The 25,870-nt window shown below is 38.4% G+C and overlaps 1 pseudogene; it reads right to left on the reverse strand.

Annotated features, from left to right (window-relative positions):
- Positions 1 to 1,379: 1,379 nt before the first annotated feature.
- LOC145140516 (delta(12) fatty acid desaturase DES8.11 pseudogene) lies at positions 1,380 to 25,643 on the reverse strand (annotated as a pseudogene).
- Between the last annotated feature and the right edge of the window lie 227 nt (positions 25,644 to 25,870).

The raw sequence follows: 25,870 nt of genomic DNA on the forward strand, positions 1-25,870 counted from the left end.
TTGGGCCATCCTTTATTATTATATTTTTTTATAAGCTTACATTTTCTGATTTATTGTCTAATATTTTGCTGATTTATTGGGATAATTGAATATTTTCTAATTTAAATTCCTATTTTTTAGGAACGATTTTTGGATGAAAGAATAGGTGGGACAAATAAAGTCAGGAGATCCGGTCAAGAATTGATGAGATTGCAATTATATAAAGAAATTAAGAAATGAGGCAAAACAATAAAAAAATTGTCTTATTACTCAAAATCCCGATGGTGGCATCATAAGGTACTTGATATGATATTGGAACACATGAATAAGATAAGGTAACATCACACTCAATTATTTAGTTAGTCTGATTTCCAGAACGAAATCTATTCTAAAGAGGATGAACTTGTAACATCCCTAAGTTTTGACAATATTTTACTAGCTAGATATATATTATGAAGTTATTATAAATTATTCCATCTACTAAGTTGCAAATTAATATCTATTATATATTTGGTGTAATATTATTATTTATGTTCTTACAAAATCTACCTTCCAATAATGAGAGATTTTGAGAACCAAAATATAAAATACGTTGGATATATTAGACTACGACAAAAATATATCAAAATGTAGATAAAAGTAAAACGATCTAAAAAGTATATTTATAATTTTACAAAATATTATATATTAAACATTATCAAAGAAAATTAATTTTTTATTAAGTATATATTGCATAACAAATCGTCAACTGAAATAAAAGTATAAGACGGATGTATGTGTAACCAAATTATTTATCATGAGTGTGTGATAATAATAATTACAAGATGTATGCAAATGTAATATTCATTTTTGTGATAATAATTAACTCAGTATAGTCTAAAATATAAGACCGAGATCCATATATGTATGTTGGTGAAAACGATTGGGATAACGATTTTAAAATTTTTAAATAATCATTTAGTAACACCTTTGGATATAAATAGTAAACTATGAACTTATTTTATTATTGTGAGACCTACGTATTACATGAGTTTATTTAAAAAAATTAAATATAAAATTTTAACAATTTGAAAAGTTTGAATTTATCAGAAAAAATGAGAAATTTTTTGAATTATTAAAATTAATGAGGCTTTAATGTATTAAATACATTACATATATAAACTCTTTCTAATAAATATCTTACATATATATTACCTTACATATTAAATGTGGAATTTTAATTTAATAAAATGAAAAATACAATAAAATGAAATAGAAAATTTAAAAATTCTAGAAAATGTCATGTATCCAAATGAAGGAGAAGAGGACATGTGACAAAAAAACCTTCATTTATTATAGTAGAAATGGGCCGAGGACGTATATAATTGGAATGTTTTTCAACATACGGTACATATAGTAATTTAAAAAGTAAATGATATAATATTTAAAAAGTAAAATGATATCAGCAATCGGTCACATTTAAGGTACCAAAATACACCTGTGTGTTTGTTATCTTCATCAGGCTCGATATAGATGCATTCTTTAGCCTCTCTCCACATTGCTTTAATGATTGGAGTCCTATCGATCTTATAGTACTCATCCAAAACTGGAATGATAGCATCCCTTGCCTCCTTTGCATGATAATGTGGAATGTACGAAATCAGATGATGCAATACGTGAGTGTGTGTAACGTCATGGAAAACCCTATTCAGGAATCCAAAGTCCCTGTCAATTGTTGACAATGCCCCTCTGATCCAGTTCCATTCACTTGAATCATAATGGGGCAAAGACAGATGGGTGTGGTGCAAATACGTTATGATAACGAAAAACACATGCACTCCTACCATTGGAACTCCATATATATACAGGCTACCCAAGCAGCTCCTTTTGTTGTTACAGCAATCTTGATTGCATAAGAGACGGCAAGAAGACCAAGATCTGATAACAGGACCTGGATTCGCTCACGCTCGGTGAAAATTGGACTCATGGGATCAAAGTGGTTGGCAAACCTTCCATATTTCTTGCCAGAAATATTAGTTAAGAGGTATAAAGGAAATCCTAGAGTGAACCTAAAAACCAAAGTGAACAGTCGACCAGGTGGGTTGTTAAGAAGTTTTGAGTACCACCTGACTTTAGACTTGCGTTTAGGAATGTAAACTTCATCATTATCGAGCGAATTTGTGTTGGCATGGTGATTTCGATGGCTATATTTCCATGAGAAATAAGGTCATGTCATGAGAGCTGAGTGGAGGATGAAGCCAATAATGTCATTAATTAATTGGTATTCGCTAAAGGCATGATGACCACATTCATGACCATTTTAGCCCTGGTCAAAGTCAACATTCTAGTCATAGTCAACATTCTGGGTTGACTCAACTCGCCGAGTTCCATACTTCAGAAACCCTGAAATCGTGGTCCAACTCGTCGAGTCATCCCCCTGGCTCGCCGAGTTCCCTTGCTACTAGTAGTCGTGATAAAGCGAGTCAACTCGTCGAGTCCCTCCTCAGACTCGTCGAGTTCTACCCTATTCAAAATCACAAATCGACTCAACTCGTCGAGTTCCTCTATGGACTCGACGAGTTCCTCATTCTGTTTGGGCCATATTAATGGATTAAGCCCCTACTCTTCATATCTAAGCTTCATGCTTCTCATATACACTGAAAATGTCATTTTAAGGGTAAAGTTTCCAACTTTACCCGTTAATACCCTCACTTAAAGGTTTTAGCTCAAATCCTAACTCTTTAGAACTTAGATCTTGAACCTAAAGCCATCATTACTCTAAACCAAGTCATGTAAACTGAGATCTAGACCCTAGACACTACATGAACACGTAAAGCTTCTACCTTTCACCCCATGCATGGCCTTTTGGAGCTTAAAAGGCCAAAATGATACTTTATAGCTTGCATGGGGCTTCAATGGCCATAAAGTTTGCACCTTTATGCCATGAAAGACTTCCATGGTTCCAGATCTGATGGTATACACACTTGGGACGTCCATATCCCAAAGATCATGCTTCTTGGACCAACAACCCAATAAATTGGTAATAAAGAGATCTAAGAAGTAACTAAGCAAGTTTGGGATTGGCTTACCAAAAAATGATGAGAATGCAATGAAGTCTCTGGATCTACTAGCTTCTTCTTAAATCTCCAAGCTTCTCCTTCCTTCACAAGCTTCAAAACACACAAAGTTTCACTCAACAATGGCTCACAAGCTCACAAATGCATTAGTGTTTCTGAATCTAGGGTTTGGGACTTGGAGGCTGGAAATGAGGCCAGTATGTGGGGATTAGGATGCTTAAATAGGGTGAAAAACTCTGAAATTAGGGTTTCATTCTGGCAGCCCTACTCGTCGAGTTAAGGCTCTCAACTCGTCGAGTAGGTTACTTAAAATTCCGCGTCTCTTATGATCTCTACTCGACGAGTTTGGGGCTCCCAACTCGTCGAGTTGCTCTACAAAAATGAATAAATTATAATTAAATGCATACCAGGAACCAGACGTTACAATTCTCCCCCACTTATCTTAGACTTTGTCCTCAAAGTCTGTTGCGTCGGGAAACAACTCCGGGTAATGCTCCCTCATCTCCTCATCGGGCTCCCAAGTCCACTCCGAGCCCTTGCGGTGCTGCCACTGCACCTTCACCAGCTCCACCCTCTTTTTCCTCAACTCCTTCGTCTTCTTGTTGAGAATAGCTATTGATCTCTCGATGTAGTTCAGGCTGTCGTCAACCTGAATATCTTCTAAAGGCACAACCGCTGAGTCATCCACTAAGCACTTCCGTAGCTGAGAAAAATGGAAAGTACTGTGGATCTAGCTGAGCTCTGCTGGAAGATCCAAACGGTAAGCAACCCGGCCCAACCGAGCCAAAACCCTGAACGGACCGATGTATCTGGGGCCCAGCTTGTCCCGCTTCCTAAACCGGATGACACCTTTCCAAGGTGACACCTTCAGGAGGACCATGTCGCCCACCTGAAACTCCAAGTGTGAATGGTGCTTGTCGGCATAGCTTTTCTGCCGACTCTGAGCAGTCTGGAGCCTGCTCCGGACCTGTTGGATCCTATCGGTGGTCTTGAGTACTACCTCGGTACTCCTGATGACCCTCTATCCGACCTCTCCCCAACAGATTGGGGTCCTACACTTCCTCCCATAGAGCATCTCGAAGGGATGTCGGTCTATGCTGGCGTAGTAACTATTGTTATACGAAAATTCCGCTAACGGAAGATACGTATCCCAACTGCCACCTAAATCCAAAACACATGTGTACAACATGTCCTAGAGAGTCTGAATCGTCCTCTCGCTCTGCCCATCTGTATGAGGATGGAAAACGGTGCTGAAGTGGAGACGAGTACCCATCTCGTTCTTAAACCGCTTCCAAAATCTGGAAGTGAAACGAACATCTCGGTGTAGCACCACCGAAACGGGCACTCCATGACGTGCCACCACCTCACGAACGTAGACTTTGGCTAGCTTCTCAGTCGATATACTCTCCTGGATCGGGATGAAATGAGCGCTCTTGGTCAACCGATCCATGATGACCCATATCGAATCTACTCCACGTGCAGTCCTGGGAAGCTTGGTGATGAAATCCATGGTGATGTCCTCCCATTTCCACACGGGAATATCCAACGGTTGCATCTTGCCGTGAGGTCGCTGGTGCTCGGCCTTAACCTTCCTGCAGGTCAAGCATCGCTCCACATACCATGCTACATCCCACTTCATGCAGGGCCAACAACAATCAGGTCGTAGATCCCGATACATCTTCGTTGCCCCGAGATGGTTGGAGAACCTCGACTTGTGAGCCTGATCCATCAGAATCTGGCGTACTTCGCCCCAGTACGGAACCCAGACCCTCCCATATAGGGTCAACAACCCACGACTGTCATAATCAAATGAGACCACCTGGCCTATGATCCTCCCGCACTTCCGATGCTCCTCCTTCATACCCTCGACCTGCGCCTCTCGGATCTGCTCCAGCAACAAAGTAATCACTGTCATCCTCATACATATATCTCGAATCGGAGCCGACACTGCCTTGCGGCTCAGAGCATCGGACCCCACATTGGCCTTGCCTGGGTGGTAAATGATCTTACAATCATAATCCTTCACCACATCTAACCACCGACGTTGCCTCATGTTCAGATTTGGCTGATCCATGAGGTACCTCAAACTCTTGTGGTCCGTGAAAATGGTACAATGGACCCCATAGAGGTAATGCCTCCAAATCTTGAGGGCAAAAACTATAGCCCCCAGCTCAAAACCATGCATCGGATAGTTCGCTTTGTGAGGCTTCAGCTGCCTCGAAGCGTAAGTTATCACGTGGCCCCGCTGCATCAATACCGCACCCATGCCCATGATCGAAGCATCACAATAAAATACGAATTCATCGATGCCCTCTGGCAAAGTCAGAATCGGTGTCTCGCATAACCACTGTCTAAGAGTCTCGAAGGCTGCCTACTACTCAGGCCCCCAGCAGAATGTCACCGACTTCTTGGTCAGTCAGGTCAGAAGAACAGCGATCTTGGAGAAATCCTGTATGAATCTCCGATAGTAACCCACTATACCAAGGAAAATCTGAATCTTAGATGGAGACCTCGAAACCTCCCATTGCATCACGACATCTATCTTGGCCGGATCGACCAGAATACCCTTCTGGTTGACAAGGTGCCCCGGAAACTGCACTTCGCGCAACCAGAACTCACACTTGGAGAAATTTGTGAAAAGTCTCTCCCTCCTCAGTGTCTCCAAAACCACTCTCAGGTGCTTCTCATGCTTCTCCTGTGTCCTGGAATAAACCAAGATGTCATCGATGAAGACTACCATAGACTGCTCCAACATCGGTCAGCACACGCGGTTCATGAGGTCCATGAACGCGGAAGGAGCATTGGTGAGCCCAAACGGCATCACCACAAACTCATAGTGACCATAGCGAGTCCGAAAGGCTGACTTCGGCACGTCGTCGTCCCTAAATCGCATCTGGTGATAACCCGATCGCAGATCAATTTTGAAGAACCAAGATGCACCCTGTAGCTGGTCAAACAAATCATCGATCCTCGGGAGGGAATAAGGGTTCTTCACCATTATCTTATTCAGCTCCCGAGAATCTATACACATCCGATGTGACCCATCCTTCTTATTTACAAATAGAATCGGGGCTCCCCATGGTGAACTGCTCGGCATGATAAATCTCTTGTCTAATAGCTCCTGTAGCTGTGTCGACAATTCTTGCATCTCAGGAGGAGCCAACCGATATGGTGCCTTGGCTATCGGTGCCGCACCAAGGACTAGGTCAATCCTGAACTCAGCCTGTCTCTCCGGAGGTATCCCAGGAAAATCCTCCGGGAATACATCCGGGCACTCTCGCACGATCGGTACATCATCCACTATCGCCTTACCCTTTTCCTGGGTATCCATAACATAGGCGACATAACTTGTGCAACCCTGCTGAAGGTAGTGCCTCGCTCTCGCTGCTGAACATAGAGTTGGTCCACCCTGCGGCCTCTCGCCCTGAATCACTAACCCTCCCCCACTAGGAGTTCAAACTCTCACTAGCTGCTGCTCGCAGTCGATCATTTCCCCATTGGGGCTCAACCAGTCCATACCAACTATAAGCTTATTCCCTCGCAGGGGAATATAGACCAAATCCACGGAAAACTACTCGTCGAACAACTAAAGTGTACATCCCCGATGAACCCTCGCAACCCTAACGGTCCTATCATCTACTATCTCCACATCAAGTGGGCAATCCAGCTCCCCCGGAGCCCCTACAAATCGATTGCAGAGGCGAGCGACACAAAAGATCGGGTAGCCCCCGAATCAAACAATATCAGAGCAGATATACCATTCACAAGGAACGATCCCGTCACCACGTTGAGAGCTGCACGTGCCTCCGCTGCTGTCAACTGAAAGGCCCTACTCCTAGCCACATGTGCCTCGGCCCGGCCCTAACGGTCGTCTGTAATCCTCAACGTAGCAGGAGCGGGCGCCGCCACCTATCCTGCTGGTGCTAAACTCGGACACTATGCCTTCTTGTAAATCTTTTAAATTGCACTGAAAGCAAATCAAATATGAAATTGCGGTGGTGGTTCTGGTAGTTGTACAGTCGCTGCTCATATGATCAGTCCGGCCGCACTTGAAGCAACCCGAACTCCCTGCCTTGCACGTCCCCTCGTGCAACTTGCCGCCTTTGCCACAAAGGTTGCAGCCCTGCTGCCTCCTAGATCTGTGATCTGACACCTTGGGCTTCTTGCCCGAACCCTCCATACCAGATGCCGCATCTGGTTACTTCTTCCTTTCCATCTCTAAATCAATCTCTCTCTCTCTCTCTCTCTCTCTCTCTCTAGCTCTGGCAATCATATCCTCCACAGTCTTGCAACTGGATCGACTAATGAACTGTCGGATATCTCTCCTCAACATCTCATGATATCGGGCCTTTTATATCTCCTCGTTCGCCACGTACTGTGGAACGAGAAGGGCCCTCTTCCTGAACATAGCGGTGATCTCCGTCACCGTCTCAGTCGTCTGTCAGAGATCCTGGAACTCCCTAGCAAGCTGTTGCACCTCAATCACAGGTGCAAACTCGGACCTGAAACTGGCCGAAAAATCACTCCAGGTCATCGCATCTAGAACCGCATCATCTCCAATGGCATGTCCTACCTTCTCCCACCAGTTACGTGCTCTGTCCTTCAGGAGACAGGAAGTAAGTCGGACCTTGTCCCCCTCGGGACATCGGCTCGTACGGAAGGCGTTGGCAACATCAGCCAACCACCTGCTGCTAGCAATGGGGTCACGAGCCCCATGATAGTCTGGAGCTCCGCATGCTCTGAACTCCCTGAACATCAGCGTGCGCGACCCCATCATGGCCGCTACCTCAGTGCGGAATGCACTCAGTCTCTCATCCAAAATCTCCAAGATGCCCTCCGTGATCGTACCGAAGATCACAAGATTCTGGTCTAAAATGTTGCACGTAACCTCAGATTAAATGAACTCTCTCATCTGCTCATCTAGCTGCCCGACTCCAGAGCCCGAGCCTGATCCCTCACCAGCGCTTGAAGTGCCAACTGGTCTAGTGCATAGCATCACCATACTGAAAATACACCATAACAAACATCAGAATACATATCATCACTCGAGGGATCTCACACACTACAAGTTTCCTGGGTTCATCTCAGCCTTCCTTCATTCGAGTACGCATCCTCTGCTTTTAGTAGTACGGGCCCATACTACCTTCCACATCTATCTGTACTTTCCTCAAGAACTGCCTTGATTTTACCAAGTCCCTTCTACGGATACTGTTGTTCTTATGCTAATCTTATCCTAGGCTTGCCCTTGGGTAATCACCAACCCACTCTTCGCCATCAGCTACATAAGAATTCCCTGCTACCTACCCCTAAGTAGCTTGCGAATATTAATAGATATCAATAAGACTAGATAATTCTTCGAATGAGAGGTCCTACCCTACAACGGTTGGACTCGAACAAGAGCTGCGAAATAGAGCTAAACCTAACCTTCTGAAATTATTTAGTCCTCGCAATATGTAACATAACATATTCGTTTACTAGTTAGTTAGAGATAACTAGAACTCCAAAAATCACAAAGGAAGCAACATTCGAGCATTGAGTGAACATAATCAAACATATTCTACTCAGGCTATCATATTACTGACTAATCAGTACTAGCAAACAGTTCAATGCGCTCATACATCAGGCACATAAGGCATCTTTCCTAGATCATTAGCCTTAATCTAGCATGCAATTATCATAATAAGATCATAACATAAACTTGTATGGGTAATTTGGGAGTACTTACTTGAGCTCGACTGAGTGCATGCACCACACCCTTTTCCTCTTTTCAAAATTCTTTTTGTAAAAACGATTTTTCTTTTCAAAATTTTATACCAAGTCCATAGTTTGAGTTCAGACACACCCGAGAGTGTGCCTAAATCCCTCAAACCAAGGCTCTGATACCAACTTGAAACATCCCAAAAATACGGTCCAAAAATTTCATTTATAATTTATAAATAAAACCATAGTAACCCAAATCATCTCATAAAAACATAAGTGATAGTATCTGAAAACATCATATCAAAAAACTGTATCAAAATCACATGTCCAAATATCAGAGTAAATCATTCTAGGCTAAACGTTGTGGTGTGTGCAATGCAGTCATCCCGAGCTCTTCCCCTTACTAGCAGAAGTACCTGAAACCAAAACTGAAAACGGTAAGCACGAAGCTTAGTGCGTCTCCCCAAACTACCACATACCATACACATATCACATAATCACATAACAACATAACTTGGGCATAGCCCACTACATCGGGCCCCGCCCGACATCGAACCATAGTCCGGAATCGGGCCCCACCCAACATCGAGCAAAGCTCGGTATTGATGGGTTATGAGCATTACATCATTCCTATGGTGTACATCCAACCCTAATTACGTTGATCTAGGTTTTCTACTATGAACACAACAACATTGAATACCAAAGCATAAACCCTAGATCTAACATGCTATTATCGAAATTGACATAAGATTAGGGTTATAAACATTACCTTGATTGTTATGTAGCAATAACAATCACAATCCTTCTTGATCTTGACTTCTGAAAGCTTAGTGCCTCAAATGTTGCACCTCTAATGGAGTCAAAAACACCGTAAGCAACAAGATGAACAAGGAGAGAGGGAGGAGGCATCAAAAAATGTCCTAGGGTTTCTCTTAGAAGGTTAGGGACGTTTTTGGAGGCATAAGGAGTTCCTTTTATAGTTAGGCTTCTAGGGTTTTGAACTAGGAAACCCTAATCCAGTTGCTTAGTCCTTAAGCAGCCCAAAGACCCTTACAGAAGGCCCTTGGACGATTTCTATATGAACCCCCATATAGAATTCGTCCATGCTTCCTTTATGGATCCTAAGCCCAACTTTGTAACTATCTTATAATTACAATATCAGTCCCCTTTATTTAATTAATCTCTTTTAGCCACAAAATTAATTCTTAATTAAGTCTTGACTAATATTAATTAAACAATATGATTTCTCTTTTAATATATTATTCTTATAATATATTAATAAATCATAATTAATCCTCTTTCTCCTTAATCCATCCTATCAGTTGCTATGGTGAAGGCAACCCAAAAGGACCATGCTTATAATCGGGTGAAGTACATACCAAAATACCTATGGGCTTAGACACCTAATCCAACAGTCTCCCACTTGGATAAGTCTAATAACTATTAAGTACGACTTCAGAACCTGATCAACAATCGTAGCTTTCAAAAGCCACTGTCAACTCTGATCTTATCAGAAGTGCGTCCTTTAGATAAGGGATCATATATTCCTCCATTCTAGATATCGTATGAACTGAGACATGGATTTTAATCATACTCTCTGTTTATGTGTTGTTTCCCGATTTTTGATTTATGACGACTGACAACAAACTACAATTAAACACATCAACTTAGTTCAGGCTTGGCCAAACCCTTAGGGTGTCATCACTAAATTATCAAGGGGCCCACAAATATCGCTTTTATCCCACTTTGGGTAAAAGGAACGGATAAACTTCGACTCAAATGCTCGCTTGTATTTACTCATCAAATCACACACAACAATATGTTTTATAACACCAAGTTACTGGTGCGTTTACATATTATCAATGTGCAACCGACTTGTAAATTACAACTCACATGTCTCGGTTTCAAGAATATAAGATATTATCGTCTCACCAATCACTCGTGATAAAATCCATGAAGCGATCCAAGTGAGTGTGGGTTTAATCCAATGCTCAAATCTTAATTCATAAGTACTCATGAACGTTGTAGCAAACTTTTGCTATGTCTAATACACTTTAGACGGTCTACAAACCAATTCACGACAGTCTAGCTTCAATACCTACTTCCAAAGTATTTATCGACTGTGGATGGTTTGAATAATCTTATTATTCGGGAAGTCAAAACATGCAAAGTGAAACACAAGAAAACTCGAATCCAATATGGTCTCAAACTTGTGAGTATGAATAAAACACCTTTTATTTAGTCACCATATTGATTACACATTATTCATTGTATACTGTTTCGGATAATCAACTTATTACTTGAATTATAACAATAGTTGTCCTATGCTCTAAGCATGCACACTATGTTTACCAACAGTCCTTTATGTGAAATAGATCAATTGAAAACATTTACAATGATGCTCATTTCACCATTCCTAATCCTTATCACTAGTGTAAGAATACCAAATTCTTGCCACTATTAGAATATGTTAGATTCTAACATTTTATGCAACGATGCTTTCGTAATGTCACAGCACCAAAGCCACCAAGACTTTGCCAATGATATTATAAAGTACTCTATTGGAGATTGTTACAAGGAAATTCCATATATATGAAGTCTCACATTCAAAGTACATTCCTTTGAACATCCTTCTTGCATAAAAGTTTCTAATCTAGTCATAGATTCTTGATATCCAACTGCCTTTTATGGAAACATTTCCATATTTGCCATATGACAACTCATTCAAAATAGAATTATATCTATTCATAATAATGTCGATATGTTCCTGTTGGATTAGATGTCTAAGCCATAACTATTATTGGTATCTACTTGACCCGAGAGTAGCATGGTCCATTTGGGTTGCATATCATCAGGACAATTTGTTAGGATGGACTTTTGAGAGAAGGTTATTTATGGTTTATTAATATATTATAAGTTATAATATATTAATATGAAATCATATGTTTTAATTAGTATCGATCAAGAATTAATTTGGAATTAATTTAGTGATCAAAAGAGACTAATTAAATCTATGGGGACTAATTATGATAATTAGTTATATTTATATGTGTTGGGCTTATGATCCATGTTGGACCAAGTTTATATATGGATACATAAAGAGTTGGGCCACATGAACCATGGATCATAAAACCCATGGGTATGGATTATGGGTTATACCCTTGACCCTTGGAATCCTACATATAAATAGGTTACTCCATAGCCAAAATCACCACTTCTTTTCTTAGAGAAATATGGAGGTGTTTTGGTGCATGGAATTCTCTCTCAAGAGCCACCTTTGTCCTAGGTGTGTTGTGATTCCATTTGAGGCATTTCATACTATTGGTGCTAAGCTCTTAAGGCCAAATACATCAAGACTTCAAGCCACATAAAAGGTATGTTTCCCTAACTAGTATATTATATGGTTTATGTCAAATGCATGCTAGTTATAGGTTTAATGCCTTGGAAACCATTTGCATGTATAATAGAGAAAACATAGATCCAAGGTATTTAGAGTTGTATGTGCACCATAGGATGTTGTAGTATACTAAAACCCAACAGTGGTATCAGAGCCATGGGTTGTTTTTTATTATATTTGATGCAAATGTATTTTTTTTTCAAGTTGAAGGGAAAAAAAGAAAAAAAAACATGAAGTTTGTCAAATTTTATGATAATTACTTGATTTTATGAAAAACTAATTATTTATAAAATTTGAGTCACTTTACTACAAGAGTTGAATTAGGTTAATTTATTAAAAGATAGAATGATATGATTATTTTATTTGTTTTAAAAGTTTGATCTAAATGGTTTTAAGGAGTTACAAATTTTGGAACTCAAAAGTTTTTTTTAAAGTTATGATCTTAAGAGTTTTGAAACTTCCATAAGTTATGGATGTGAAATGTCTCATTTATTAACTCTTTAGGTTATGAATTCGAAGAGTCTTCAAAGGATAATTGTCAAAGTTTCATGATTTGTATTAGTTTATATGATTATCTAATTTTTTGAAAATTGTTGATGTGAATTATCTTACTTATGAGTTTAATCTAGATCATAGAAAAAATATTTGATTATTGTGTTAATTGGAATATTTGATCTTAATGGTTTTTATGAACTCCATAACTTGTCCTCAAGTTATAGAAAGTGAAGAGTTTTTCTTTTTAAAGTGTCATTAAGTCTCATAGGTTATGAAAATAGAAGAGTCACTATTTTTAATGTCATCATTAAATGATTTAATGCCTTCCATAACTTGTCCTCAAGTTATGGAACTTGAATTTTTTTTTCATTAAACCTTAATTAAACTCATAAGTTATGAAAAATCCAAGAGTTTTGAAAGGTTTCAAAACTTGTCCTCAAGTTTTGGAATTTGTAAAGTTACCCCCCATGTATACTTTAATTCCAAACTAGACCTTAGAATTTTAAAAGTTTAAAATTCAACCCTTATACTATTATTATAATTTTAATTATATAGATATGTATAAGATAAAGTCGTCTTACCATTAGTAGGCCTCATTCACGAAGCCGGTCTATAAGGGGGGTATAAGGTTACTGCCTATAAAATGGCAGTTTAATGGGTGTCCACTCTCACTCACCGCTTCCTTGACCGGTGGAGGGTCGTTAGCCGAACAGGTAGGACAAGGACTATAATTCTCCCTTCATTATAAGTATAATGATAAATACTAAGTAACTAAACACTTATAAATTCCCAATCTTAGTTACTTAGGAAAATGTGAATAAGGTGCTAATCCATGAAATTACACTTTGCACTTTGTTTAAGCTGTTAGTGGAGCGTGTGTGGTTAACCGGCACACTAACCTGGACTTAACAAGGTAGGCAAAGGGTAACTTAATGTTTATCATAGTATTGCTGGAGCGTGTGTGGTTAACCGGCACATCGATTGAGGGGTAAATATTAAGTGTACCAAGTATATTTGCATGGTTACTTCACACCTTGTTTTGTGATCCTCGGCATCCCAGTCACAAAACCTGAAGGGCACACTCGAGATTGAAACATGCCATTGAAAAGTTCAATGAATCTCAAAAGAATCTAGGAGTTTCAAAACCAATTAAAACCTAATAATACATTTCGTTTATCTTGGTGGAAATTGGTGAATCGTCATTCACCTACCTTCAAATATTTTATAGCTTGGATTACGGCATCCCTCTTCCAAGTTATAAAATAGTTTGTTGGGTCCTAGCCTTAATATATCATATTGGGCGTTATATTAAGGACTTAAATCAACTTTACGTGAATTTCTCCCATTGTTGATGTCTGGTTTAGACAACAATGATCTTCCCAAACCAAGCTTTCCTAATGAATATGACTTCCTGAGTTTGGCTCATGGAAGTCATACTTCTCTTCCTCCACCTCCTCCAATTATTCTCCCTAACCCACAAGTTCAAGGTCACTCAAGCCCTAATGGCAAGCAAGGTCTATGTGTGATCACATCTTAGAGATGAAGTCACATATTGACAAGCCGGGAGAGTTGGGTGTCAAAGTCTTGAGAAAGTTGGATGTTTAATCACTTTCTAAGTCACATAGTGAGCTCCTTTGGGACTACTATGAAACAGACCATGACATGAACCTTAATGATCATATCTATTTGCTTGGTGCTGCTGAATCAGCAATGATTTGGAACGATAGTAAAGCAAATTTGATTAGAAGATCAACTTCGAAAAAAATTATGGACAGTGACAATGGTGACACTGGAAATCCAGAAAAAGCATTCTCTTCCCAATGGAAAGGGATTGGCCATAGTCAACCCGGTTGACCAAATGGATGTGTGAGTCAAGTGAAGGACTAAAGGGATCGAGTACACATTCTTGTGCACTTGTCATGTCCACCACAAAGCTCGTTAAGACTATTTGATTTACTAAAGTTTAGTAAATATGGTTATACTTACAAGTTTAAGTATAATTCTGAAACATTGGAAAAGTCTCAATGTATGGCAGAACGAATGGGAAGAATCAAATTAGGCAGAAAGATAAAAGTTTCTCAAATCTGAAAAGATGGGAGAGTACTTTAGTATCATGTTTGTGATCATCTTAATGATTTAAAAATCATATCACAATTAGTCCTCTAAAGGTCATCTTAGTGCATTCTTATGACTAAGAAGAGGAGTCATGAATTGTTGAAATGGTTAGATCAGGAAGATGAGTCATACTTCGTTCCAAAACAATTCTTAGAGTCATACTCCAAGATTGTAACTTGAGTGACATATCTTAAAGAAAGGTTTAAAACACTTGTCAAATGTAAGAGTAAAAGTGTCCTACTCTTATACATTTGAAATTGGTAAGTTGTGATGTTTTGGATAAAATAAAGACCAACTAAGGCCAATTGTGTGAAGTGTTTGTCTTGATAAAGAATCCGCACTATCTCTTGAATATTTAGCAAGATAGTCTTATATGTCAAGAGGATAGTGGGAGTCTTAAAGATCCTAAAAAGAATTTCAAGAACTAATCAAGAATAAAACCTGAGGTTCTTCACTAGCACACGACTTGATGTTTATAACCTATCGTGTTGACATATTCTGTGCCCATTCCAGTTAAAGTTGGCTTTGCATAGGAGTTCTGAAAGTTCTCAATTGGTTGCATAACAACTTGGAAGCAATGGCAGGCCCTGTACTGCCAAGTGGCAAGAAGTTAAGATTGCATAAGTTCAGTCCATATGAGTTTGGATTTGTCATTATCCTTGTCTTGTGACTATGGTTTTGACGATTCACATGGATAAGAACACATACACCATAAAATCTAAGGGTCATAAGGTTTCTCTCCGATTCATGAAAATGATGGTGAGGAAACACTTCCACCAAGTAGATTTGAAGCAGATGGCAAAAGGTCTAAACAATTGAGACTATGATTACGGCATCCCTTTTCATAGTTCTGAAATTGTTTAGACACACATGCATGCTATCTAAGGAAAGGTGTATGATTTTGATAAAGTTTTATCAAAGCATCTCGTATCAGAAATCTGAACTTTGGTAAGAAAGTCAATAAAGTATTGATTTCTAGAAGTCCAGCTGATTTCTGAGTACATGTCAAAGCTAGTGGGAGCATAAGTCTTATGCTAATAATCATCATGTTAGTGGGAGCATGATAATTATTGTTAGTGTTGCAAGTTAGCAATGTTAATTATAGAAAACAAAAGTTTCAATTCGTGAGGCTGCAGGGATTGAAAAAGTTGTTTTGCTATAATTAAGGGAGAGGATATACCTCATTTCAGTTCTAAAGGCTTAGATTGAGACCTTAATCATCTTTAGTCAAGAATATATATATGAATTTCATGTTGGATTGGTTCAACTTAAGTAAATTATATATATTGCGTTCTCAAAATTCGATTATGATTACGACATCCCTCTTCATAGTCAAATTTTGAAAACATGGCAAATAAAAATATTGTAGCAAAAGACTGGTTTAGAATCATGTCTTTATGTGAGACATCATGAATCGTGTACCATTTGCTTTGGGTACAGGATCGATTGCATGTGCTATAATATTTATCATTTCTAAATTTTTCCAAATGCCCAGAGGCATTAAGAAGGGAAAAGGTCTAGAATTGGATATGACTAAAATGATTAAGCAATTGTCGAGGACAATCTGAGGTTTACCAAAGATTGGTTGCTCAGGGACAGTTGGAAGTATAGTGCTAATTTTGGAAGGACCATATTGACATATTCTGAAAAGAGGCATCTCTTATTCAGAAGTGATAGTCAAAATGAGAATATGGAGTTGTCTCCATAGGTGGAAGTTATCTGTGTAAGATTAGAAAACTTAATGCAAGAAGCATGTCCAAAGCAATGTACTTTGAATATGAGACTTAGTTTCCATGGAGTTGATCTCCATTGGAATACCTTATAATGACTGTTGACAAGTCTTTGTGACTTTGTACATATTCATTACAGGAGGGTCAGTGCATATAAGTTTAAAATCTAAACAGATTTCGATAAATGATAGGAATTTGAAATTCTCACATTTTTCGATAAGGATTTGGGAGTGTGAAATTAGAATCATTGAAATTATGTTCAATTGGTTTATTTCACAAAGTAAGGATCATAGACAAACATAGAGTGCATACTTGGTGTATGGCAAAGCTATTGTTTAAGAAAAACATAGTGTACATGCTTGGAGCATGGGACAACTAGTGTTTTTAATTCAAGTATAAAGTTGATAAAACCGAAACAATGAATAATGAGTAATCAGTATGGTGATAAATAAAAGCGTTTATTTATATTCACAGGGTTTGATACCATATTTGATTCATTTATTCTTGTGTTTCACTTTGCATGTTTTGACTTCCAGAATAACTAAGTCGCTCTTCCTGAATGATTAAGTTACTCAAACCATCCACAGTCGGTCATATGTTGGAAGTAGATATGAATCAAGACTGTCATGGGTTGGTTTGTAGAAGTCCAATTTGGTGGACAAAGTGGTGCTACAACACTCATGAGTGCTCATAAGTTCTAAGTATTGGATTCAACCCGCGCTCATTTGAATCACTTCATGGATTTTATCACGAGTGATCATGAGACGATAATATCTTATATTCTTCAAACCTAGAGATATGAGTTGTTACTATGAGTTGGTTATACATTGATTGCACGAAAACGCATTTGGTAACTCGATGTTATAAATCGTGCCTTTGTGTATGATTCAACAAGTAGTAGAACAAGCCATATGAGTCGAAGTTTATCCATTCCTTTTACCTTCGGGATAAAAGCGATATATGTGGGCCCCTCGATGATTTAGCGATGACACATGTGAGTGCTTGGCCAAGCCAGGACTGATTTGATTTGTTCAATCAGTCAGTCATCATAAATCGAAAATCTGAAAACAACAAATGGACAGAGAGAATGATTATAACCCATGTCTCAGTCCATATGATATCTAGAATGGAGGAATATATGATCCCTTATCTAATGGACGCGTCATTGATTTGTTCAGAGTTCAACAGCGGCTTTAAGACCTACGATTGCTAGTCGGGTTATGAAGTCGTACTTGCAATAATAGTTTTAGACTTATCCAAGTGGGAGACTGTTGAATTAGATGTCTAAGCCCATAACTATTATTGGTATGTACTTGACCCAAGAGTAGCATGGTCCATTTGGGTTGCATATCATCAGGACAATTTGTTAGGATGGACTTTTGAGAGAAGGTTATTTATGGTTTATTAATATATTATAAGTTATAATATATTAATATGAAATCATATGTTTTAATTAGTATCGATCAAGAATTAATTTGGAATTAATTTAGTGATCAAAAGAGACTAATTAAATCTATGGGGACTAATTATGATAATTAGTTATATTTATACGTGTTGGGCTAATGATCCATGTTGGACCAAGTTTATATATAGATACATAAAGAGTTGGGCCACATGAACCATGGATCATAAAACCCATGGGTATGAATTATGGGTTATACCCATGACCCTTGGAATCCTACATATAAATAGGTTACTCCATAGCCAAAATCACCACTTCTTTTCTTAGAGAAATATGGAGGTGTTTTGGTGCATGGAATTCTCTCTCAAGAGCCACCTTTGTCCTAGGTGTGTTGTGATTCCATTTGAGGCATTTCATACTATTGGTGCTAAGCTCTTAAGGCCAAATACATCAAGACTTCAAGCCACATAAAAGGTATGTTTCCCTAACTAGTATATTATATGGTTTATGTCAAATGCATGCTAGTTATAGGTTTAATGCCTTGGAAACCATTTGCATGTATAATAGAGAAAACATAGATCCAAGGTATTTAGAGTTGTATGTGCACCATAGGTTGTTGTAGTATACTAAAACCCAACAGTTCCATCCAATACTCTACTTCCAATTGCCCACAAGCGACCAATCCTTGGCGAACCTCAGATTGTTCTTGACAGTTGTTTAATTAATTTCAGTCATATTTGGTTCTGGTCCTTTTTCCCTCTTAATGCCCTAGGCATTTGGAAGATCAGAACGATCGAATATTACAGCATATGCAATCGATCCTATACCGGAAGCGTATGGGATACGATTCATGAATAACGTGATATGTTACCAGTTTCTTGCTATAATATCGTCATATATAGGATTCCCATATGTTGAATCTTTTCAACATAACATCCATATATATCTTTTGACTAAATTTGATTAAAATTTCTCGATCTAAACTTTTAGATTTGAAATGAAGTATAATATTCTCTCCTTTAATTATAGCAAAACAACTTTTCAACCCCTGCAACTTTGCAAATTGAAACTTTTGTTTTCTATAATTAATATTGCTAACTTGCAACATAATAATCATGCTCCCACTAACATGATAATTATTACTTTACTAACATAACACTTATGCTCCCACTAGCATTGACATGTACTCAGAAAACAGCTGGACTTCTAGAAATCAATACTTATTGATTTCCTTAATGAATGTTCTTATTTATGATACGAGATGCTATGATAAGCCTTTATCTAAGCTTCTCAAACTCATACACCTTTCCTCAGATAGCTCATATGTGTGTCTAAACAATTTCAGAACTTACAACAATAAGTCTTAATTGTTCAAACTAATTGCCAAATCTCACAATTCGAATTATGAAGAGGGATGCCGTAATCATAATCGAATTTGAGAATGCAATTTACAAAATCGCTATCTTCTTAAAATCTTCCTAGTGAAAGTGTTTCCTCACAATCATTTTCATGAAGCGAAGAGAAACCTTATCACCTAGATTTTATGGTGTATGTGTTCCTATCCATGTGAATTTTTCATAACCATTATCATAAGACAATGTTTGTGACAAATCCAAACTCATATGGATGGAACTAGATCATCCTTAATTTCTTGCCATAAAGGGTCCCACCATTGCTTCCAAGTCTTTGAGCGGCTCACCCCTACCTATCAATGTACTTTCCATTGATCAGGATGCCTTGCCTCTATGTAATCAATTGAGAACTCATATAACTCATATGCATAGTTGATTTAAACTGGAATGGCACAGAAACAAAAAATGTGTCAACACGATAGGTTACAAACCTCAAGTCGTGTGCTAGTGTTTAACAATAGGTTTACCCTTGATTAGTTCTTGAAACTTTTCAAGATCATTTAGACTCCCACTGACCTCTTGACATATAAGATTCTCTTTTCAAGAAACATTTCTTGACAAACAAATATCCAAGAGTTAGTATGGTTCCTTATCAAGGCAAACACTACACACAATTGGTCTTAGTTGGTCTTTGTCTTATCCAAGACATCACAACTTACCAATTTCAAACATGCAAGAGTAAGAAAAACATTTTCCTACTTCACATTTGATGAGTGTGTTAAAATTTCTTAAGATGATGTCACTCAAATAACAATTTTTGGAGTACGACTCTAAGACTTGATTTTGGAACGAAGTATGATACACCTTTTGATTTAACCATTTCAACAATTGCCGATTTATCTTCTTAGCCATACTAGTGTACTAAGGTTAGAGGATCAATTGTGATACAGTTTCATAATCACTAAGTTAATCATAAAATAGATACTTAAGTACTCTCCCTTCTTTTTCAGATTGGAGAAACTTTTATCGTTCTGCCTAATTGATTCTTGTTATTCGTTTTGCTATTCATTGAAACCTTTTCAATGATTCAGAATCATACTTAATCTTTTAAGTATAATCACATTTACTAATCTTTTAGCAAATCATGACAAATATTTTATCGTTCTTTGTGGTAGTCTCAACCTAGTGCACAACAATGCGTACTAGATCCTTCAGTCTTTTACTCGACTCACATACTTATGTGAACACGGAATTAGTCTTAATTTCCCAAATACGAAGGTTCTCATTCATCATACAATACCAGTTACATGATTCCAAATTTCTATCCAATTGAAACTTGGGCAATGAGAATCTTTCCTTATTTGGTAAATTTCTGACATTACCAAAAATAACGTAACTAAGAATCATATCCATTTCAATATTTCTAACAATAGAAACAAACAAACATCAATTTTCAATAATAACATTGCAAGGATAAATAAATAAGATAAAACTCAAAATTTCATTTATTTATAAAACGCGGAAAAACTTGTCCTTACAACGCAATTCAAATGAAAACTATGCTTATTACATATTCCTAAGCAATCTATCCTAACTCTTGAACATCATCTCAAAAATCCGATCTTCGAATTATGCGATCGAAATCCATTTCTTCGTGATCAGACTCGGCTCATTCTTCCTTTAAGCTTCCTTTCTTTTCTTCGATCCTACAAAACATCAAAATGTAATCATATCACATCATGTATTAAGAATCTACAAATAGGAACTTAATAAAGTTAGATAGTGGATTTTACCTGAAGCAGAGTCATACATCTTGACTCTCCCATCTCTTAGATCTCTCAGGTAGTTAGGGAAGCTTCGTGACCAATGCCCCTTCTCTTGGCAGTAGAAACACAGATTCTTTGGGAATGGGACAAGGGACTATCTCAGTCTTAGCCTTTCTCTTGCGTAGAGAAAACTTTTCTGGACTTCCAATATCTTCATTGTCCATAGAAGGTTGGAACATTGATTTACCAGAAAATTTTGCTTGACCAGTCCGCAAAATCATTTCTGATTCAGCAGCAATAAGCAGATAAGTCAAATCAATGAGGGTCACGTCGTGGTCCATTATATAGTACTCTCTAATGAACTCACTATATGAGTCAGGAAATGATTGAAGAACCAAGTCAACAACCAGCTTCCTAGAGATTTCGACACCCAACGTTCCCAATCTATCAATATGCAACTTCATATCCAAGACATTAGCACATACAGACTTTCCATCTTCGTGTTTGTTTGCCAATAGGGCTTGAGTGACCTTGAACTTTACAAGTCTTTGAACACGTGAGTCAGGGAGAATTATTGGAGGAGGTGGAGGAAGTGAAGTATGATTTCCATTTCCACAATCCAATCGTGGAACATCATCTTCGTGTGGAAAACCTTTTCCAAAGGATTCAGGAAGACCATAGTTGTTAGATTTTGACATCTACAAAACCGGAGAAATTCAAGTTAGTTGATAAAATCCTCAATATAGCACCCAAATGAAATATTGAGGCTAGGATCCAACACAATATTCTACAATTTGGAAGAGGGATGCCGTAATCCAAAGCGCAGAACATTTGAAGGTAGGTAAATGACGATTTACCAATTTCCACCATGAAAAACAAAAATTGAAAATTAGGATTTAAATGAATTGAAACTCTTAGATCTTTTGAGATTCATTGAACTTTTCAATGGCATGTTTAATCTCGATTATGCCCTTCATGTTTGTGCCTGGGATGCCAAGGATCACAAACAAGGTGTGGATAACCAAGCAAATATACTTGGTGCCCCCAATGTTACAGTCACCTAATCAACGTGCCGGTTGGCCACACACGCTCCATTGATCTATGACAAACATCGAGTCACCCTTTGCCCCCTTCGCTAGACTCAAATTAGTGTGTCGGTTAACAACACACGTTCCACTAACGTCTTGGCAAGGGTACAAAGTGTAATTTCATGGAATAGAATCAATGCCACATTTTTTCCTAAAGTAACTAAGATTTGGGAATTTATAAAAGGTTAGTTAATTGCATTACATTATACTTATAATGGAAGGTTGTGTCCTATCCTACCCGTTCGGCTAACGACCCTCCACTAGTCAAGAGTGCGGTGGGTAAGAGTGGATACCCATTCAATCGCCATTTTATAGACAATTTCCTTAAACACCCCTTAGAGACCAGCTTCGTGAATGAGGCTTACTAACGGTAAGACTGACTCTTTACTTATACATGTATAATATGTTAAACTTTTAAATGTTATATAGTATAAGGGTGTATTTTACACTTTTAAAATACTAGGTGGTCTAATTCAACAAATTATACTTTTAATTTAATTAAACTTAAACCATATAATTATGATTTATGAATTATCTCTTTTAAATAAACTCTTAATTAAATTAATAAACCATAAGGGTGTAAATTGAACTTTTCAAAACTTTAGGGTTTTAGAATTTAATATTTCGAAATTAGTATCTTTTAATTAAAATTAAATTCCAAAACTTGAGGACAAGTTTTGAAACTGTTGGAACAAAGTTATGTTAGGATCGATAGATTCTATGCAGGCAAACAATTAAGAACGTAATTACGAACACAAGAATGGCTTTAAAGATGTCGTATGATTAAGACTTTAACACCTCAGAAGAGCTCGATTAAGAACTTCGACTGTAGAGATGTTTAGGGTTACAAAACAATAATCAATGATAATCAAGAATGTATCTAATGCATACATGCATGCACTATTTATAGTTTAACCCTACTAGATAACCACGGATGGTCAGGCGCAATCCGGATATATAAAACAAGCCCATGACGCAACACAATAATACCCAACAATCTCCCCCTTTGCGTCAATGGAGCCGAAAGCTCAGTTGGGTTGAGCTACTGAAGACTTCTTGATTGTCTTGAACACCTTCGGTATGATGGCCAATAGATGATGACGAAAAGTAATGTACCACCAAAGCATGTCCGTGAAGTTCTTCTTGTCTGCATTAGAATTCTGCTTGCACCGATGAATGATACTGATACTGTGCTCTAAGCAGTCTATGGAGAACAAATGTTTATCAACAAGAGCGAACAGAAAACGATTGGCTTCTCCTCTTGTCAACATCACAGTAAGATGTGTAGAATCAATCTGGCCCATGCTCATTTTATTCACATCTCCTGGTTTCGTTGTTGGCTTCACAGTTGGTTTCTTATTCATCACTTTTGCTATCTCCTGATCCATTGCAGCTACTTCATGGATATAGGAAGCCAACATCCTCTTCAAATGATCCAGTATTGGCTCATATTCTTTCGGATTGGTGAGCAAAATGTTAAACAACAGAATCCAATCATGAGGATTCAAATTTGGAAGATCTGTCAGGGAAATAACCGACACCGAGTTTGCTGATCCTCGAGTGATTTTGAAACTAACATTAATGAACATTCTGACAGGCGAAGGTTTTAGTACCTTGACAATAACAATCTTCTGTGCACTCCATGTCAAGTACTGAGGCTGACCGAACTTCACATAAAAATCAATTAGTTCACGATCAATTTTCGGATGAGGGAAAGGAACTTTAACAGTCGAATCAAAACAATGAAATGTGAATGCCTTTCGTGTTATCGGCATATCGAACTGTGAATCCTTTGAATTATCACAATCAAAAGAAGCGACAGGTTCCAGCCAGTAGACGCTTGGAAACTCTATTGCCTCCTTGATGTGTGTTTCTCTTGTCCAGAGAGGAAACAAGGCCTTTTTGCAGTTTAAGGCATCTTGTTCTTCCTTGTTCCTTCTCTCCCTCTCTTCAGCCTCCCTCGCAACCCTTAAGGTTTCATCCAATTCTCTGTACCTCTTCTTTCGTTATAGGGCCTCAACAATAGTCTCTTCTTCTTCTTCATCACTGTCATCATCAATCCCCTTCTTCTTTTCTTTTTTCCTGGAACCCGAAGCTTCATTACCCTTCGGTTCGGTTTTAAGTGTGACTTTCGGTTAAGCTGTGACTTTCGATTGAGAAGTTTCAGTTTCAGTTTTCACAGTTGCCTTCGGTTGAGCACCTTCTCCCCCTTGTTTTGGAGGTATGAATCTCTCCGAAACACCCTTCATCTCATGTAACATTGCAAGGGCAGGAAGAAATTTTATAGTCAGATGATTTCGTATAGTGAGAGTAAGGATAAGATCATGATCACCAAGAAGATTGGTAAGTATATCCTTCACATCTCTAGCACAGCTTCTGAATACTGCACGCTCAGTCTTCAATAATGAGATCTCCTTTTCAGCTTGAGCCAACTGCACCTTCTGAACTTCAATTGTTGAGGCTTGGCGGGCAAGATCTTCCTTTAAAGCACTCTCCTTTGCTAAATCAGCTTGGAGGGTTGAACGATGAGAAGTTACTGAACTAAGCAGAGATGTATTCTCAGGTTGAATAGATGAACGAACCGCCTCAAACTTCGTTTGCTCCTCTTGAAGTGATTTGTATAAGGAATCCACTGAAGCATTTACCTTGGCTGCATTGGAATCAGCATGGCCTTTGAGTGATTCAAGAAATATCTGAGTACTGTGAACAAGTTCTGTAACCTCAGTAGTGGCCTGCTTGCAAGAAGAAGTGGAATCCTCAACAGCCTTCGTGGATTTGTCAATAGCCCCAGTATATTGCTCAAAAACGGTATCCATAAAAGCTTTAAGCACAACATCATTGTATGACTTGTTGGCAACAAGCAATTTATCGAGCTTATCATTAATACTCTGCACTTGTTGGCGAGTGACATGAGCCTCTTCATCATCGTCGGTAGGAAGCCGATAGGGACTGTAGTAAGTAGAGTCAAACTCATCATTATCACCACCGAGAGTGGCATCGGAATCGAATGAAGGTGAGGGTGAAAGAGGTTTAGAAGTAACTGGAGGTTCGGTTTCAGTAGTCGCCCCCGTATTAGATACGTTGACGTTTACTATTGGTTCTGAGGTAGTAGTGGTAGTTGATTGGGAAATAATAGGAGGATGTAAAGGAGTTGTAGAAATAGGAATGATACTAACTGGTGGTGGGGGTGGTGGAATAGAAGTTGTTGTTGGAGATGTGGTAGGTGGGGGAATAGGAGCAACCGAAATTGGAATAGTTGTTTTTGGTGGAGATGGAGGAGGTGTTGGAACCTTATCATTAAGAGGTTCGGTTGGAGTTCGAGATCGAGGAGGGGTGCTACCTCTCGGTGATTCATGATGCTCTTCTTCATCCTCCTCATCATTGTCTGAACTGGAAGGAGAAAGACTCTTGGATTTCTTCGCTATCTTCTTAATCTTCTTTGGCTTGGAAGAATCCCGTTTTTTAGACTTTCGCTTCCTAGACTTGGAAGGCTTAGACTTATCATCCTCGGTTGTTCCTTTCTTTGTAGTTGCCCTTTTTCCTCTGTTTTCAAGTTTCTCCATAGCATCCAAAGCAGCTTGCTGTTCAGGAGATAGTACTCTCGGTCCTTTGGGAGGAAGTTTGCGATAATCAGCCATCACCTTACTTTCGGCTGAGACACACCTGTACATCGTCTCAGGTATGGAGCCATTGTGAGGGAACTTTGTGGGATCAGAAAAGATAATTTTCTTGGTGTGAAACATAGCCACAAACGAGACTAGGGCATCCTTCATGACCGGGATCTACAAAG

Source organism: Lactuca virosa, chromosome 9 (genome assembly GCF_052849685.1).
Source record: "Lactuca virosa cultivar CGN04683 chromosome 9, Lactuca_virosa_CGN04683_v6, whole genome shotgun sequence".
Classification (NCBI taxonomy): Eukaryota; Viridiplantae; Streptophyta; class Magnoliopsida; order Asterales; family Asteraceae; genus Lactuca; species Lactuca virosa.